Below are 10,624 nucleotides of genomic sequence, written 5' to 3'. Positions count from 1 at the left end.
AACTTGCAAAACACAAAAATTAACTTGATTTGCAAATCCTATCCTAAATCGTTGTTTTTAACCTAATTTCTCCATGTAAGGAGTCAAAATTTTAAATTTGTGAAATTTAAAAAAATAAAAAAATATATATAATATAAAAATTGAACAAAAAAACTTGAATTGTAGAAATTAAAGGACACACAATTTAAGGTTAACATTAAAAACTAAATACATAATCCCTAACATAACAAAAGAATGCAACGAAAACAAGAATATGGAGCAAAATCAAAGTTGTTTTGAGATTTCTTATCTACTCTTTTCTTGCAAAAACCATAAATATGATCAATTTAACTGTTCACAAACTTTCAAAAAGCATTGTTTCTATGCGGTGGGGCCAGCAGGCGGGTGGCAACAGCACCACTTATAGAAAGCCCTAGCACCATGGAAAGAATGCCCAACCCAATGTCATGGGACTATGCCCAACCACACTCGGGAGCACAAAACAACTCAACCAAGAAACCGATTTACTATGGCATAGCACACAAATGCATGATCGGGTTGTGTCAATCATCTCGTGAATGCCGGTTGCTTGGGATTCCCATAGGAGGTGATGTTGATGACCCCCAAAAGCTCAACTCCACTGCCATCGCCCCGACCACACTCCAATGGAAGCTCGACCCTCTTACCACTCAATCTTGCATACTCACTCTCTCACACACATGCAAGCAAGCATACATAAAAGCTCAAACAAGAAAAAGGCAAGTAAATGAGTAATAGTATAGGAGAGTAGAGAAGAAGAGCACTTTATCATTATGCATAAAAGAATAAGTGGTGAGAGTTTACATTTTTCCTCTTATGTATGGCTGCTAGGGTTTACACTCTTGGGAAGCCAAAGTTAAAAATTAAGTCTTAGGGCTCATTTGACCACTCTAGCTTGTGCAAACACCTAATCCACAAACAGTACTCTCCACCTAAGATCCCGTGGTGCGTCTTTAATAGACAAGCGGCGATCACTCATGCAAAATAATACACTATAAGTACATTCCAATGAAATCTAGCATTTCCAGATAACATCAGTTAAAATTATTAAAGATGCTAAGGTGGCTAGCATCGATGTTATAGAGGTCTCCAGCAAGGGTTAAACAGTCTCATTCTCTAGATTCACGTCAGTAGACTTACATGTCCAAACTCACACTTTTAGCATGGGATTGTGAGCTCACGTCTTCTACGCGAGTGCTAGTTTGACCTAGTTAAGAGATTTTATGGATGCGATTAAGGAGATTAATTTTAATTAAAGGTTATGATGTAAGCAATTAAATGGTTTTTTAATTATTATTTACTTCAAAGCTACCAATTCAAACAATGCATGAAAAGAGATTATGTAATGCATGAACAAAAATTAACTATCCTACTTTAACTCACTCTAATGGAGCTCCATGCTCCTAGTTTCCGATGCCAACGCCAAATATGTTCAAATCAAGAACTTCTCTTAGCCTTGCTGCTAAAGCACGTGTCATTCGATTGTGCCTTAGAGATATTAACTATAATTTTCCTTAACTTGTCACTTCAGAGTGTGAGCTCCTAATCAACTAGGTAACTAGGTGATCACAATAGCCTGAAATGGACAAATTAATAGATCTAAACATATGTACTAGTTTGTCTCTCCCATCCTCACTTCACTGTCCAAAGGGGTGAAGGGAGTACTCTATATGCCTGGATGGAGGCAACAAGAGATCCATCTTCACAAGTTGTACTCCCTCACAAAAGAGAGGGATGAAGAAGAATACTTACAATCAAACCTATCTAGCATACATCCATCAAGCATATAAGCTAGCAGGAAGAGAAAGAAAGAGAGTTTGCAAGCAAACTGTTGTAAGGAAATGAATGAATCTTGCTTAATGTCAAATTGCCTTATAAACAAATGATTAGTTTTCACACTAGGCCAACCAAAACGCAAAATGATGACCTCTATTACTATTCTTAAGCAAGTATATACACCAAGTGCTCATACTCTCTCTATTTGACATTGAGCACAAGGTCAAGCCTCTAAATAAGTCAAATATTTGCTCATTCAAATGAGTAAGATCACAAAGCACCATACAATAGGTTACAATAGGTCGGTTGGACAAGTGAAACGATGTTTAAATAGAGAGAGAGAGAGAGAGGGGAAATTAATTTTCTTACTATTCACTATACTAACATATATATATATATAAGTCCAAAATGAGCCAGGCGTTGAAGTACACATCATAGGGCATGTATCACTTTTTAAGTTAATCCGTGATCTTACAGGAAAACAAAAATAACATAGGTCATGTATCACTTTCTATGTTAATCCATAATCTAACAGGAAAACAAAATTAACATCCTACCAATCAATTAGTATGATCTTGGATGCCAAGTATCAAAGCCCACCTCCTTTTGATGTGGTAGCTGTTTTTTTTACAGCTTTTTTCAGATTTTTTAAAATCTTAAAGAGAACTTTAATGAGGGTGGAGCAGCACTAATCCATTAAGAGGTATTAAAAATAATAATTCCTCCTCTCTCTCTCTCTCTCTCTCTCTCTCTCTCACACTATATACATGAACCTGCCGTTCACAGAAGCCTGCAAACTATATGATTAACCTGCTCAACAAATTTGCTTTCTAAGTGGCTTTAGTCATTAACCAGCTCAAACATAAAACCCTGTCAAATTTTGTAGCCAAAGATTTTATGATCCGTTTCCGTTTCGACAAAGAATTTTTCCTATAATCACATAGAAATTATCACAACAGTCAGTAACACTTACAACTTAGCAGCATCTGTAGGTTAAGTACCGGGGGTTTAACTCACTAATTCTCAAAAAACCGAGAGAAATAGAGTCATTAAGGTGAAGTGAAAGTGTTCCAGGCAGGTTGCAGAGGAACGCCATCAGCAGAAGCAAAAACCATGGCAAGAGCTAAGAAACAGACCAATGTTACGCTTATTCATGGGATAGAGCAACTGTGGAGAGTAGACAGAGCAACTGTGGAGAGTAATTAGAGCTAATGTTAGGTTAATCCATGTGATAAGAACTGAGAGCACTCAGAATGAGTAGGAGGATGTTTCAATTTCACAGGCTGCAGCCTCGCCCACAAGATCAATCATCACAGTGCTCTCAGGGGCCAGAGAGTAACGGGGATCATCGACAGACAAGAGGAAGGGAGGGGATCGAAAGCCAAGCATGAGGCGGGGGCGTAGACGGAGCTGCAGATCTGCTATAAACCCCGCACACCTTAGGGTTTGTTAGGGTTCCACCAGCAAGATATTGGGGCCTTTAAACACATCCTTTGTTATAAAAACACATCTTCATTACTCAAATCACTCAATTCATTTCATCCCTCACTAAACATCTCAAGTTCTGCAAAATTCATAAAGTGAAATTGAAGAGAGAGAACCAGAGAGAAGAGGGTAGGGGGGAGAGAGAGAGAGAGAGGGGGGGGGGGGTATTAACGTCGATAGAATGCAACCAAGGGCATATACGACCAACTGTGGGACTTGAACTCGGGTGGGAGGAGAGAGAGAGAGAGAGAGTAGGGAGGAGAGAGAGAAAGAGAGGTTGAGACAGAGAGAGAGAGAGAGAGGGGGGGTAGGGAAGAGTAAAGGGCATCTTTTCATCTGGCATCAACTTTTTCTATCGAAAAACATAGTAAATGCAACACCTTCTTCTTAGAGTCAACACAAAAATATCTTAAAAGCACCACCCTCTTCTTAGAGTTAACACGAAAATATCTTAAAAGCACCACCCCTTAACATGGAATGGGTGGCATTTTTTTGTCCATAAGTAGCCGCTTGTGATCCATCAGATAGAGCCTTCTAGTTTCTTCCATCATCATTTCCTTTTCTTTCATTACCGCTAGCCCTCACTTACAAAATAGCAAGCTATCGGGTGTAAGCACAAGGTAAGTCTTGATAGAGGTGTCATTTGTTACCCATAGGTTTGTTGTATGAGCAATATGGTCTTTTGGTGTCTTTGTGCAAATATAGTGTGTACCTAGGGTTAGGGTTACGAAGACCAGGTGTGAAGCAACCCTCCACACCGTACATGTTTTTCTATAAAACTCCCACTTATGAAGACCAGGTATAAAGGAGCCCTCCAAACCCTACATTTTTTTTGTATAGAACTCCCATTTATGAAGACAAGGTGTAAAGAAGCCCGCCATTTTTTCATATAAAACCCCCATTTATGAATTACAAAAAGAGAATCACATGGTTTTGGGTAATTTAGTGTTGTCACCTTGTTCATGCTTGAAGGCCTAGTCTCTACTAACCATTGTTTATTTGTTAACCCAATTCTAGGGTTAACAAGAGCTACCACCATTATCTTACATCAAAGAGTCACGGTAGATACACCAAAGGGTCATACATTCAAGATATAAAGTAATGATGTCCAAAGCTACAACTTGGACGAGCGCTCGTAATGGTGTGCTTGAGTATTTATGACGATTCCCACTTCAAAAGCATGTGGTAGCAAGTTAGGATAAAGTCCAAAGTGATGTACTTCATGGGTATATTATGAGAGTAGTCATTGTAATAGCATTAGGCCTCTTATGAGTTTAAAGTGCCCGGCCAGCCACCACAGTTTAAGTGAGTGTGAACACTTATGGCCATGTATATAAGTGAATATCCCTCATAACACAATATACTCTCCCATTGTGCAATTGAGTCTTGCTCTTGCTAATCTCTCTCCCTAATGCATGCTAGTGAGTGTGTGTGAGTGAAGTGAGGTGAGAGGAGGGACGAGTACTCGTAATGCAACGCGGCGGTGTGATGACGCTCGTGGGAGGCGCCGTGGAATTGCCTCTCAAGGAGTTGTAGAGCTTAGAGACCTCAAGGGTTACGAGCTTGGCCATTGGAAAGATCCTCACAAACGACAGTTGTAGTTCACCAGATAATCTGTTTTTGGATGTGTTTCAAGGAGGGTTAGGGTAAGCCTTAACATTTTTGGCGCCACTGTCGGGGAGCTATCCCTTGGCTTTTTCCATCGTTTTTCCTCTAATCTACGTATTACCCATTGCCCATTATCTTGATTAATGGTTTCCCATGAAAAAGATGTGGCTTTGATGGTGATTTAGAATAACTATCTTTTTTGTTTTTGTAAAGAATGCTTTTTACTTAATTTTTAGCTTAATTTGTTATTTTTGTTGTTGTTATTGTGGTTTTTCATGTTCTTAGGGCTTGCATATAGTTTGTATTAGGCAAATTTGCATCCATTGCATTAAACAATACAATAGAATACAATTTTTAGTGAATATTAGCTCTCTTTAGTGTTAAACATAGAATAAGATCATTAATTTTAGTTTAATTATGTGTTTGTTGTTGAAATTGTTTGGATTAGAGTGTTAGCAAACGTTAGGAGTAGCTTAATCTTTCAAAAAATTTCTTAAAACCATAAAAAATTCTCTTAATGGATTGGTTTTTGTCATTAAGGGTGATTAATCTTGTTGATGACGAGGTAAAAATTTTAGAAAATGTGTTTAATTGGGGATCATGTGAGTAGTCGAAATTGATCATGTGAGTAGTCGAAATTGGTATTTTTGAGTGTTTTAAGAGCATCTAGATGCATCAAAACACCTAATTACATTAAATTTTTTATTAATTAGAGAAATTTAACTCTCTTTGCTTAATTTTACCTTAAAAGAGGAGACCATAATTAAGATTCTAATTAATCCCCTATTTTAGATTAAATTACACATTTTTTGATGCACAAAGATTAGCATTCCCTTGCTTGCTCTATCCAATGATGTGCTCAATTGTGTGAATTAATCAGGGATTAGTGGTTAATTAGAGTCTTTGATTAGTATAAAAGAGGGAAAGATTAGTGAAAGGATTAATCTTGGAATAATTTTTAATAACTTTTTTATATAACTCATTAAGGCTAATGAGCATTCAATTAGTAGATGCTCATAAGTTGTCAAATTGTCCATTTTGGGGGTCATTTATGAAGCGTGTAAGGGGTGTCATTAAAAGGTTGACTTTTTTGATTCCCACTTATCTTTTCGGGAAAATGCCCATCTCTTTTATTTCAAATTCAAAACATATCCCCCCCAAAAAAGGAAAATTCATATTTCCCACTAGACTCCAAAAAAAGATTCAAATTTAATTTTCCCGTGAAGTCCAGTTCACGGCGTGAACCACTTTCTACAACTTCACGGCCTAAGGGTTCACACCCTCCGAAATCGCACCCAAAAAAAAACCGAATTTAATTTTCCGAAATCGCACCCAAAAAATATATATATTGAAATTGCAAGTACTTATAGCCCCTGTTGCTTATTAGCTCCTCCATCTAGGCTCGTACACGATGGTTGTTGCCATCCCACACGTAAAACCCCTTGTTGTTAAGGAGCTCCCATTCCTTGTTGAGTATCACTTTTGCTTGAATTGCCCATTCTTCTGCATCCAAATGTCATCCCATAGAGCTACTATGGAAGGCATGGTCAAGGAGAAAATGAAGTGACAATTCATGATCCAAAAACCATAATGAACTAAGGTAATGCCTTTCCACAATTTTCTTCAATTGCTACGAAAAGCTCCATGATCACCCTTATGTTGTTGCTTGACTCCTCCTTTGTCTTCAAAGTGCCAGTCATTTTATCTACCTTCCTTTGCCTCTACGTTTTTTACATGTGGTTGGGCTTCTGCAATAGGAGCACTTTATACCCTTTTTGTTTTTCTTCCTTTTTGTAGATAAACTATGAGAGTCTTTACATTTACCCTTCTTAATAGAGAAGAAGAGAAGTGTTGAGCTTCATTTCCAAAGAGGAGTTTCACATCAAATGCTCTCTCTCTCCTCAAGTTACTTTCCTTCATCATGCTAGTTTTTGTTCCTCTATTAGTTTTCTATGTAAAGAGAGCTTCATCTCCTGTGACATGATTGTATGGGTTTCTCTTTGAGTATACAATTGAATAATGATAGTAGTGTTTTTTTTCTCATCTCATGAGTTTTGTTCCACATTCATTGATGCTATTTTATCTTCATCTATCTCATTCCGTTCTCAATCTAGAAGTTGGTGTGCTTCATTAAATGTTCTCAAGTTTTACTTGATGGGTTTGAGTTATGCATGTTAAGCACTATGGTAAGAGTAGAGGGAGTCCCCTGTTCTTGCTTGTGTTGTTTCCTATCAGTGAGGGAGTAGAGGGAGTCCCCTGTTCTTGCTTGTGTTGTTTCCTCTATCAGTGAGGGAGTAGAGGGTGCTATAGAGGCCTATTTCCCTTTTTCTAACTTCAATACCTAGACCAGTTGGTGTTTGGACACAATACATTACTTGCACATCAAATTGTTTTGCTGGTTCTGTTAGGCTTGGCAAGTGTGGTGGTCATTTTTGATGCATGAATCTTTATTGCCCATACCTAGCAAGAATGATGAGAACTAACTTGACACAATGGAAAGGAAGACTTAAAAGAACATGCTCAATAGGAATTGTTGGTCCTGAATATGGAAGTCTCTCTTGCAAACATTGTGGTCAAATTTCTGAGTGTATAGGGACTTGTCTAGCAGTTATATACTAATGCATACCTGGTGGTCATTTCTCAACTACAAGATGTGCTCTTCATTTGGGTTTTCATGAACGCCCTTATGAAGAGAGGCCACCTAGGCAAAAAAAAAAGGTGTGGAGGAGAAGATTGCAATGCATGCACAATTCAATCCTTTCTCTACTCCAAAACAATTAGGGGTTACTATGGCCCAGGACATTGTTATGGAAATGTTGTTTGGTGATGGGGTTACAAATACTGCTGAGTTTGGAAACCAAGACCTTAAAGAGCTTCTAGATGTAGTGACTCCACTTTCTGATAATAAGAGGAGGATTCAAAAGTGTGTAGAGGATGCAAAGAGAGCAAGTTTGGTTAGTTCAAAGGGATTAGATGCAGTGTTGGATCTAAAAATTATAGGTAGATATCCTTTTATTCACAACATTCTGTTTGCTAATCAACTAGAGACCTCACACCAACCGCATAAATGTCCACTATTGGACTAGGGAGTGGCTTGGACCTTGTGAATAGAATGCGTCGTGGTGGCAATCTCCAAGAGATGTGGATTAACTTTGACCATGTGCATCGAGTTCAAGGCTAGTCTACAATGGGTGCCCATGTGTATGACCCTTTCATCCATGAGTTATTGACAATAGCAACATGTGATTTCCAAGTTAAGCTCCGCTTGCTGTGGTTAGATGATCCAATGATGATATATTCACACAAAAAAATACTATAGGTGTCTTCATGTTCATTACAAATATTTTCCCCTTTGCTCAGAATGCGCTCTCACTCGTTTCCTCTCGCTTGTTAAATGGCCATCCTCCACAAAAAGAAGCTCGAGCTCAGAGGTTTAGGACCTTTCCTGGTCACTGAGATAACACCACAAGGTGCAATGCACATTGCAACACTTGATGGTGTAGAAATGGCTGGTTATTTCAACGGTAGCAAGCTAAAACGCTAGTATGGCCCACTCACAGAAGCCACCTTAAGAGCCATCCATGATAAGAACAACAAAAAAAATACCATGAGGATATGAAGCAAGCCACCTACTAACAAAAGGCCAAAGCAAGGTAAGCCAAGCTTTAGCAAAGATAGATCATGGTCAACATGGCCCAAGTGGTCGACCTCGAAGAAGAGGAATGGGAGGTGAAGCCTGATTGATTGTGGCTAGGAATGACTACCCCAATGAGCTTCATCCAAAAATTACCGCTTGTCGATATAGGGGTAGTTACAATCTGATGTCTCATGAAACATGGTGTTCCCTTGGGGAACCTTCACTAAAAGAAACCCCTGCCATAGTTACAATAATGGCATCACAGCATGGCACAGTTACGCTCTTTTATTCCACATTGGAAATAATCCCTTGGAAAAGAAATTCTATGTGATGCCTACAGAAACAATGCGTGAGGAAATACTCCTTGGATGGAGTTGGATGGGCCATAACAGATGCGACATTGTCTGGGATGCACGGGCAACGACCTTACAAAAACTGGCCTCCGACGGCCTAGTTACGATTCTCATGAGGTGGCGGATGAAGAGCCAATACCCTCTGCTCCGACATGCCAAGAGGTCAATCCTACACCCCCCCACCATCAGTCCACCTTAACACCCCCACAAATCCATCCCACTCAAGAAGAGACCACTCACACTTCCAGCCACATCATTGCCTCTCACACCCTCACCACCACCACCACCAGCCCACTCTCACATCGCCACCACACAAGCTGCTGAATTGCCGCACCAAACTAACCTCACTAACATTTCTAACAAAACTACACCGGCCATGATGTCATCTTCCCATTGGGTACCTAAGAAGCTTCTCACAACACAGGGATATTATGAGGGTGCATCTACATTGTGGATCCCCCTGACGATCCAACTCTCCCCCTTGTCCATAGGCACCCAAAGCTCCTTGTCCCCCTTGTCAACAACCAATTTGCCAACCACAAGCCTCCACAGGGTACAAGATAGAAGCCGATCCAAATGCTCTACACGGCATCCCTATCCTTAATCAAACCCTTCGCCATGCCCACAACCAATCTGCAAATGGATCCCCAAACCTCTACTGCAAGCCCAACACTTCTACGAGGGCAATCGACATATTTGGATCTCCAAATCGCCCCAACCCCAACTTCCACCTCGTGTCCCTCAGTAGTCGCCGCCAACCTTTCCATGGAAACCCAAGGTGACCTCCGCCACAAAGACTACCCTAGACAAAGGAAAGCAGAAGCTTCACAAAGACATTATAACCCCCATATTACCAATGATATACTCTCAACATCGACAACTCCTCCACCCATTATTGTAAGGCTACCCCGTCGTACTCCCAAGACAATGTCAACCACTTCAATTTCAGATACTCCCCCCCCGTCATCAACCTCTACATCCCCACAGGAATCGGATGCCCCCACCGTGCCATCAACCAATTGGAACCGGCTCCTAACCGTCGCAAATTGGGCACGCCGTCAGTACAAAACCCACAATGGGGTGCTAGCCGCATAGCCCACGGGTACAAAACTTGATTCAGGGTGCCCACAAAAAATGATGAAATGATGATTGAAGTGCCATGGCTGTTCCGAATTTGCCACGGCCATACCCTTAGGATTCCCCATTTGCCACAACCGCACCCTTTAGATCTTCAAATTTGCACTGGCCATTCCAAATTTGCCATGGCCGTCCCTTCATCAACCCAACTGCCATGGCCGCACCAAATGTGTTCAAACTGCCATGGCCATTCCCTTCTCGGCCCCAACTTAGTACGCCTATGCCAACACCTGCTGGCCCATACCAAATCTGCGATGTCGTCGCTACAGATGCCACGCTCGTTCGCTTGAGATGTCACGCCCATTCGCTGCAATGCCATACCCATACCATCCGAATGTGTCCTTTTGGAAAAGTATAAATATGGGTCCCACCCCCTCATTCCCTCATTTTCAACTCTCCTTGTAGCCAAACTCTTGTAGTTTTTTCTCTCAAGGTTTCACATTCTCACACCCTTTCTCCACCATGACTTACACTTCAGACTCCTCCCTAGAGGTCCAGCAGCACCCCACCCTCAGGAGAAAGCACCCTTAATAGCTAGGGGCTGATTTGAAGAGTATGCCCGCCACCTCACATAACTATCACATCTAGGAGAGGCCCTCACATAACTCCT

This window comes from Cibotium barometz, chromosome 47 (assembly GCF_041138505.1).
Source record: "Cibotium barometz isolate CiBa-2024 chromosome 47, ASM4113850v1, whole genome shotgun sequence".
Classification (NCBI taxonomy): Eukaryota; Viridiplantae; Streptophyta; class Polypodiopsida; order Cyatheales; family Cibotiaceae; genus Cibotium; species Cibotium barometz.
The sequence above is the reverse complement of the archived record's forward strand: the minus strand, read 5'-3'. Positions refer to the sequence as shown.